Here is a 9972-nt window from a genome sequence, read left to right on the forward strand (position 1 = left end):
GCAGCCCCAGCCGAGAGCTTGAGGACAGCCTGAGACAGGCCAAGTTTCCTGGTGCAGTGTCACAGAAGCTACAGTGATACCCTGGGCAGACGGCTTCCCAAGATGTGTGGAGCCCAGGTTCAGAAGGAGCTGATAGTGTCTGCTGCGACTGAGGTGAAAGGATATTTTGCTGACATACAGAGTTTCTGATCTGAGAGCCTGCTGGGTAATGGAGAAGTCTTCTGGGATTCCTTCAAGACACAGACTGCAGCTCCAGCAGCCTGACATCAGGAGACCTTCGTTCCCTGCTCCAGAGAATCTAACATCCTTGTGACAGTTTTCCTAGGTCCCTGCTTCTGTAGTGTCTGTGCTGCTTTACCTCATGGATTTCACTGTCTCATGGCAACTGCTGAATGTCTTTTCTTGGTTTGTCTTTCCATTTCTGCTGCCAAAACTGAATTCCTCTCTGTCTCATATTTAAATGTTTGCTGCCTTCAAACTGAGAGCAGTTGCCTGGCCCTCTTCACGGCAGTCTGTCCTGGGCTGTGCAGTTCTGGGTGTGCAGACACATCGAACCTAAAGCTTCCACATGGTCCACTCTCAGGGTGAGCATGGGAGGAGCTCAGGGCCATCCTTGTGTTCCTTCATTGCTCACAACACAATTCATTCCAACTCATGGTATCTTCTTCTCATTAAAAAATGAACACATGTTTTTTAACCATTCCTCTTTCCTCATCTTCTTGTGTCTCTTTCTACCTCTTCTTTTCTTTTTAGACTCCAGATAACAAAATAAAATGTCTCTTAACAGAGAGTGATTGGAATACTGCTAGTGATACACTTTTATTCATTTTTAAAATTTTGAAATAAATTTAGACTTACAGAAAGATTGTGAAAAGTTGTACAGCAAGTTCCCATATACTCCTCACCCAGCTTCCTGTAACATCACTATCTTAGGTAACCATAGTACAGTCATCAAAACTAGTAAATTAACATTGGTTATACCTTAAGACACACCGAAGAAAGGCCCTGTGAGGACACAGTGAGAAGGCGATGATCTGCAAGCCGAGAAGAGAGCCCTCACCAGAAACTGCACCCAACCTCCATCTTGCACTTGCCAGCCTCCAGAACTGTGAGACAATCAACTTCTGTGGTTTAAGCCACTCACACACACATTAAAAAAAGGAGAAGGAGGAGAAGGAGAAGAAGAAGAAGACACAGGCGAAGAGGAAGAAGAAAGAAAGAAAGGAAAGAAATTAACATTAGTACAAACCTATTGACTTCACTAGTATTTCATTCATTTTTTTGACTAATGTCCTTTTGGTGTTCCAGGATCCAGCTAAGGAGCCCACATATCATTCAATGGTCATACAGAGCTCCTGTAATAAATACCACAAATTTAATGTCAACACGTATTTATTACCTCATAGGCCTCTTATAGGAGGTCATGGCTTAGCTGGGTCTCTGCTTAGGGTCTCACGAGGCTGCAGTTAAGGTATGACGAGGCCTGGGTTCTTATCTGGAGGTTCAGCTGGGAAAGAATCATCTTCTAAGCTCTCCCAGGTGGTTGGCAGATTTCATTTCCTTGTGGTTCTAGGATTCATGGCAACTGGCTTCTTCAAAGCCAGAAAAATAGAGATTTCATTGCAGGACAGAGGCTGCATCCTTATGTAGTCAAGGGACATAATCAGAATCATACCACCCATCACTTTTACCACATTCCATTGGTCAGAAATGTGACAGATCCTGCCGATACTCAGGGGGTGGGGATTATGCAAAGGCATGAATACCAGAAGAGAGAATCCTGGGAGCCACCTTAAAGTCTGTCCAACACATCTCCTCAGTCTTCAGTCTGGGATGGTTCCTCGGTTTGTCCCTGTCTTTCATGACCTTGACCCTTTTGAAGAGTACTGATCAGTTATCCTGTAGAATATTCTCAATTGTGTGTGTCTGATATTTCCTGTTTTTAGACTAAAGTTATGCCTTTTTAGCAAGAAAAGCACAGAAGCAATATGTCCTTCTCACTGCACCAGATCAGGAGGCACATGAGGTTGACGATTTAGTCTTTTATGGTAGCCTAGATCATCTGGCTAAGGTGGCATCTGCTGGATTTGTTCACTGTAAAGTTACTATTTTTCCACTTTTATAATTAATAAATATCTTGGGATAGAAACTTTGAGACTCTCCAGATATCTTGGTTTCTCCTTGAACTTCCATCCACTAATTTAAGCATTCATTAGTGGATTTTGTGCAACAATTGTTATTGTGATGTTCCAAGGGTGATTTATGATTTCCATCAATCTTTCTACATTTATTAATTGGAATCTCTCCAAAAGAAAGATTTATTCTTTCTCCCCCATTTATTTATTTATTGAATAACTTATATTAGTGTGGGCTCTTAGACATTTATTTTTTTCCTATGGGTTATAATCCAATCCTGTCATTACAGATTTTGTGGCTCAAATTGTTCCAACTTTGGTCATTGAGAGATCTTTCAAATGGGCTCCCATGCCTTTTTTTTTTTTTTTAACATACTCTCATTTTAATTTCCTTCCTTCCTTCCCTTCCTCTCTCCCTCCCTCTCCCTCTTTCTTTCTTTCCTTTTTGCAATTCCTTACTTTCTAGCACTGCAATATGCTCCAACCTCATTTTGTATTCTTTCTGCCTCAGCCCTGAATTCAACAATTTCTCCAAGAAGCCCTGGTTTCTTTTATTGGAGAATGGTATTTAAAAAACAAGATCTGGGCGCTAGGTGTACTCATTGCTTTTAGACCCTCTCAGTGGACAGAACTTGGAAATAATAAGCATGTACACTAACAATTCATATATACACATCTCTGTTTCTTTATCTACCTATATGTGTGTGTGTGTGTGTGTATATATATACATATATATATATATACATACATATATATATGTAGTGTATGAATTCATGCTGATATCTGTTTCCAAAGCAGGTTCACCCTAGCCTCCCCCTTCCTCATTTGTAATTTTTTTTCTCTGATAGTGAGAAAGCTGGCGGTCATTACTTGTAATATATTTATCTATTTGTTCAAACCTAATACACATATAGTAAGATAGTTTCAGAATTGCTAACTCATATCCTTGTGAGAAACAAATTTACAAACTACAGTATGGTATTTATGTACAGGTTTTTTTTGTCTTTAGCCTTACAGTCGCAGTTCAAATACCCTTTTCTAACGTAACGTAGGTTGTTTCTTTGCTGCTCTCTTCAGTGTGGTCACTTTATTCATTTGTAATATATTTATGTTTGTATTTTACCATTTGTATTTCATCTTGGATTTCCTCCATATATAGCTTTTTTTAAGCTCACATTCAGTAAAATTGATTCTTTGTATTGTACAGTCCTGTAAGTGAAGAGTCAGAACAGATCCATTACCCGCTACCCACTTTGTACTGCCCTTTAGAGATCAAACTCCTCCCAACCTCAACCCCTGGCAACCACTGATCTGTCTTCTATCCCTGTAGTTTTGCCTTTGCCAAAATGTCATATAAATGAAGTCATAAAATCTTTTAGCGGCCTGGCTTTTTCAGTTAGCAAACTATTTTTGAGATTCTCCTATGTTGTTGTATGAATCAATAGTGTCTTTTCATTGCCAAGTTGAGTCAGCAATGCTGAGTATTATTTTATTGGATGGATGCACCGCTAAAATGTGGTACGTCCCTTCACCAACTTATTCATTCACCTTTTGAAAGGTATCTAGATCACTTCCAGTTTGGGGCGATTATGAATAAAGCTGCTGTAAACGTTGTGTACAAGTTTCTGTGTGAATATACATTTTGATTTCTGCAACGTGTAACCTTAGGAATGGGATTGCTGGGTCATTAGGTAGCTGTATGGTGATACACCTTTTTAAAAAAACAACAATTTTGTTGAGACATAATTTACACACCATCAAACATATAATTCAGTGTTATCAGTACAATCGCCACAGAGTTGTGTTGCTATCACTCGTTTCTAATGTTAGGACATTTTCATTGCCCTGTAAGGAAATACTCCCATTCTCCTCTTCCCTCAGCCCTTGGCAATCACAAATCTGCTTTCTGTCTCTAGATTTATCTATTATGGACTTTTCATATAAGTGGAATCATACAGTATGTTGTCTTTTGTAATTGGCTTCTTTCACTTAGAATTATGTTTTCAAGGTTCATTCTCATAATAGCAAGTATCAAAACTTCAGTCTTTTTCTGGTCAAATAATATCCCACTGTATGGCTATACTACATTCTGTTTATCTATTCCTCACTCAGCGGAGATTTGGATTGTTTCCAGTTTGGGGCTATTATGAGTAATGCTGCTATGACTATTTGTGTTTAAGTTTTTGTGTGGACGTTTGTTTTCATTTCTGTTGGGTCTATAGCTAGGAGAGAAATTTCTAGGTCATGTCCTAAGCATTTGAGGAAATATCAGGCTGTTTTCCAAAGTGGGTGTCCCCTTTTACAATCAAACCAGCAGAGAGTGAGGGTTCTAACTGCCCATCTCCTTGTCAACACTTGTTACTGTTTGTCCTGTTTAGGGTAGTCATCTCAATACAAAATATCTTACTGTGGTTTGGTGATACACTTTTGACTTAAAAAAAAAAGGAAAGCCATGCAACTGGAATAAAGAGCCACCAAATTTGAAATTCTTCAAAATGTGCAAAAAGCCCTTCAGACTTGTTACAGCTCATTAGCTACTTTATTTCCTCTCATGAATCCTCTTTCCTTCAACCCCCAGCATTCAAATTTGAAAAAAGAGTGATTTCTGAGTTGAGGATATTTTGGATATTACACAGAACCAAGAGCTCTGTGTTCAGTATTCTTGGCAGACAAAGGAAATATCTTCCTTTTTAAAACTAAAAAGCAAAATAATCTGACAGAGTCTCATTAGTTTTGCAGAACAGCTCTGTAGAAGTCATCACTAGCAATCTTGTTGATAGACTAATTAAATAAAAGGGTGTAAATTATTGTGATGTCAGATGGAGCATGAGCAGAAAAAATAGACATCATTTGTAATAAAATGAAAATTAAAGAAAAGTTAGAAGAAGCAGAAGCATTTCACACAGAGTATCATTAAGCCCACATCTCAAAGGAAGTACAGATTTAATAGTGTATTCTGTAATAAACTATTATTTAATATAAACTGCAATAAGTAATGTAGGCTACAGTAATAGATAACTCTGAAGCCACATGATAACCTGAAAATCTCACCAATTTTCCATATTTTGGAGCATTTTCAAATTTGGGGGGTGGGGTTCAAGTCATTTCTGTTTTATACCTTTAGAATGTGAAATAAGCATAGAGGTTATAATAAAATTTTTCATCAGTCTCAAAACCCTGAAATGTCATAAATGTCAAGGCAATTCTAAATTATCATGCTGGATTCAGTTCAGTTCAGTAGACTTATTAAGCATTCCTTGGTACCATACTGGATTTTTTTTTTTTATTGAAGTATATTCAGTTTACAGTGTGTTAATTTCTCATGTGCAGCATAATGTTTCAGTTTTACATATACATACATATATTCCTTTTCATATTTTTTTCATTATAGGTTACTACAAGGTGTTAAATATAGTTCCCTGTGCTACACAGTATAAACTTGTTATTTATCTATTTTATACATAGTAGTCAGTATCTGCAAATCTCAGACTTCCAATTTATCCCTTCCTACCCGCTTTCCCCTCTGGTAACCATAAGTTTGTTTTCTATGTCTTTGAGTCTGTTTCTGTTTTGTAAATAAGTTCATTTGTATCTTTTTATTTTTTTAGATTCCATATATAAATGATATATGGTAGTTTTTCTTTCTCTTTCTGGCTTACTTCTTAGAATGATGATCTCCAGGTCCATCCATGTTGCTACAAATGGCATTATTTTATTCTTTTTTATGGCCAAGTAGTATTTGTATAAATATACTACAATTTCTTTATCCAGTCATCTGTTGATGGATTTTTAGGCTATTTCCATGTCTTGGCTATTGTAAATGGTGCTGCTATGCACACTGGGGTACACGTATCTTTTTGGATTAGAGTTCCCTCTGGATATATGCCCAGGAGTGGGATTGCTGGATCATATGGTAAGTCTACTTTTAGTTTTTTAAGGAATCTCCATACTGTTTTCCATAATGGTTGCATCAAACTATATTCCCACCAATAGTGTAGGAGTGATCCCTTTTCTCCACACCCTTGAATGCTGGAAATTTCACACTAATCCCTTCATGCAGTTTTCACAGTGGTCTGAAAAGGTGCTTATTAAATAAGTCAGGCCTATTTTGGTCCAACGGATGCCACCCAACTCAAATTATCTTAGTTAAAATAAGCAGGTGTATTTTTTGAAAGGCTGTTGGCATGGCCCCCAGGATCACAAGAAGAGCCTTAGGAAGCCGGGTAGTTCTGGGAAACTGCAGGAAAGTTCTGAGGCAGAGACTAAGAACGTGACACCATGAGGTCTCCTCAGTTATTTCTGTCATTCTCTAAGACTTCTCCACGCGGGAGGAGTTGTGGCCGATAACACCTCTGGGTTTATGTACAGTGCTGACCCTTTCTAACTGAGACGGGAAAGGCCTCCTTCCTCAGCTCCAACAGAAAAACCCTAGAAAGGGACCTGAATTGCTCTTGGGGCTGCTCTGGGCTACGCTTACGCTGGGTCCCATGCCTACTGTTAAGGTACAGAAGGGAGCTGCTAGACCAACAAAAACATATGACTCTAGGTCTTCAACCAAACCTAGAATTCTTTCCGTGTACCCTAGACACAGCTGTTTCGTGTTGCTGACCCACCCTTGTGTCACAGCCCAGAGAGCTAGTGAAAGGCCATTGGCAGTAAGAGCCCTGTCCAGGCTGACCATTCTTGGAAGCAGTTTGCTGCCCCCACCCAGAAGAATCCCTCCACTGGGATCGAATTTCATTCTTTAGGTCACTGGTTCCCAAAATGTGGTCTGAATTATGTTGATAAGGGGAAAAAAGAAATATCCATTTTCTTGCTTTAAGTAAATAACTACGTTTTAAAAAGTGACCGAGTGTAATAATCCATAGCATTCCTCTAAAACAAGAATGGGTAGGGTGGGAAATTCCATTTGTAATTCCATGGGAATTACTTCAGTGCATACATGAGATTTAAGAAACCTGAATAGAGATACCATGTGCTAGAGAAGAAACTTGGTCATTATACCAGTTCTTCCCAAATTAATGCATAATTGATTTATTAACAATTCAACAGAAGCCCTATACAACTTTAGGTAGCTGGGCAAGGAGCTTAATAAAATAATGTAGTAATTAGTCTGGAAGAGAAAATGGGCAAAAAGTCTCAAGTTCTATTTAGAACTGACCTGCTTCTCATAGTGACTCCCTGATGGGGAGTCCTAGGATTTATCACTTGACAGTTCCAAGGGGAGACTCCTGCCAGCTAACCTTACATATCATGGAGAAGGCACCACAAACCAATAAAACAGATAGACGAGTCAGTAAGTGATGTTAGGAAAAATGGTATAGTGGAACAATATTTTCAAAGTATTAACTGATTTTTTTTAACGGAGGTACTGGGGATTGAACCCAGCTGCATGAGAAGCATGTGTTCTACCACTGATCCATACCCACCCTTCTCTCCGTAACTGATTTTTATACCTAATATTCCCTCATCCTAGTCCTCCACAAGTCACTCAAGACGATTCAGGGCTCAGGATGGAAAGGAGAAACTGTAACTAGTGTTTTCTTCTGGTTTTAATGCCTTAAGCCCTTAGAGAAAAAGAAAGAGCTCTGAAGAAACAAAACATTTGGAAGGAAAAGCACCAAGGACTAATTTAAAAACCCTGAACTAGAATTAGAGCTAAATGAACTTATGGAGGAATTCTGAGGTTGGGATTCGGGAATGTGTATCTTTATAAGCACCTCAGGGGATTTTGTGCACCTGTGGGCTAGGATAGTGGTTCCCTACCAGGCTGCAAAGTGGAATCACCCCCGGGGTGGAACATATTCTGCTGCAGACCCCAGCCCGGAGAACTGTAGACTGAGAGGGAGGCAGGAAGGACCAGGAACGTGAATTTTTTTGAAAGCTTCCAGTGTGATTTTAATGATGAGTTAGAGCTGGGAATTCCTCGTAAAGTCTATTTCCTTCCTCATTAATCCTGTAAGACATTTTATTCACTGTAGTGGGATGATTTTTTGAAGAATATTATCCAAGGTCATCTCCCCAACACACCTATTTCTTCTCCTTCGACTTACTTTCTAAATTTTCTATAAAAGATTAAAACATCTTTATCACCACTCATTGGAATCTCTTCCAGCGTGAGCTGGAAGACCTATATCTAAGGCAATGATCTGCAGAACATGGTCTCTGGACCAGTAGCATCAGCCTCACCTAGAAATTGGTTGGAAATGCAACCGACCCTAGGTCACCCGCATGAGAAAATCTGGATGAGGGGCAGGGGCAGCAGTCTGTAATTTCACACAAGTAATCTTGCACTGGCACTTTTGAGACCAAGGATTCTCTTAAAGACAAACTTTGAAAACTACTGTTGCCTAGGCCCCACCCCCAAATTTTGATTTAATTAGTCAGGTGTGTGGTTTCCTCAGCTGGTTATAATATACAGTGAAATTTGAGAAACTGTGGGACTTTGAAAGAACTTTGCCCTGTTCAGAGCAGAATTTTCTTTCCAAACTAGAAGTGAAGAAAAAATCAAATGTATGGTGTGGGATGGGTGGGGGTTTAATGGAGATAATAAGTGTTTTAAGAATAGAGGTATTTCAAAGTTCAAGCATAAGTTTGTCTTAGCAGTGCATATAACAATTTTGTCCAATACTTATGAATTTATTATAATGGGACTATTGCCCCACTTACCTTTAGGAGATTAAGATTACCCCTATGATTGTAGTTGTAGTTTTTAGTATTTGACATGTGAAAATATTATGTGAAGATCAGGAAATGAATTCAATAACATTTTAAATGAATATGCACTTTATTCTTTACTGCAGCACCTAAATACATTTGAAAAAGAGAAATATATGTGTAGGACTATTACTTTTTCAGAAAATGTTTAGTATCAATAAAAACTCTCTTACAATACTTTCAGGAGGCCTGAGGCTCATAAATTGGGGACTGTTAAGGATTTTTATGCTTTTATCTAAAAGACATAGACAGAGAGAGACTATATTGATTTTTCTTTTTCACTGCTTATCTTTTCATAATGTGACTCCCCAAATTTATAAACTCTTCCAGAAGGCTTAGAACCCACTAATAAATTATGCTCAACATATATTCAACTCACTATATTGTATATATGCAATTCTTTGCAAATTAACCTCCCACTTATAGTATCTTATTCCCTAATAAATATAATATTAACTTATTATATCACTACATTTCTCAATTATGTTGGAAAAGAGAGCACGTACTGTATAACCTCATATAAGTTATTTCTAAATGAAATATTTCTGTCCTTCCACAATTAAAGACAAATTTCTCAAATTATAACTCTAATTTCTCTGAATATATCATGTTTTTGTGATATTTTGTCAATTTTAGGCCAAATATCACAATTACCACTTCTTTTTTTCCTTCTTTCTTTCCTTTCTTCCTTCTCTCCTCTTTGTTCCTTACTTTAAAATATTGTCTTAAAATCTAGCTAAGTATAGTTGGATATTTTTCTAATAATTTAAAGTTTAAGTCAAATATTTGTTAATTAAATAGTCAATAGTTAAATAATTTTAGTGGGATATTTTTTCTAATAATTGAAAGCCTCTAACTGACGTGGATCAAGTTATCTTCCACCTTGCTAAATATCTTTTAAAAGAAATCTGTTGAAGGCTGAAAATTCAGCCAGTTAATTGACTCAGTAATTGATTTGCCTGACATTAAACGAAGGTAACTTGTTTTCATTGAGGTTTGTTGAATTTTGGAGTGAATTTCCCTAAATACCCTAATTGATTCTATCTTGCATAATATGTGTGTATACTAATAAATGTACTTCTTTTTAAGCTAATACAAAGAGTGGACAAAAAACTTTGTA

The sequence above is a fragment of the Camelus dromedarius genome, chromosome 8, assembly GCF_036321535.1.
Source record: "Camelus dromedarius isolate mCamDro1 chromosome 8, mCamDro1.pat, whole genome shotgun sequence".
Taxonomy (NCBI): domain Eukaryota; kingdom Metazoa; phylum Chordata; class Mammalia; order Artiodactyla; family Camelidae; genus Camelus; species Camelus dromedarius.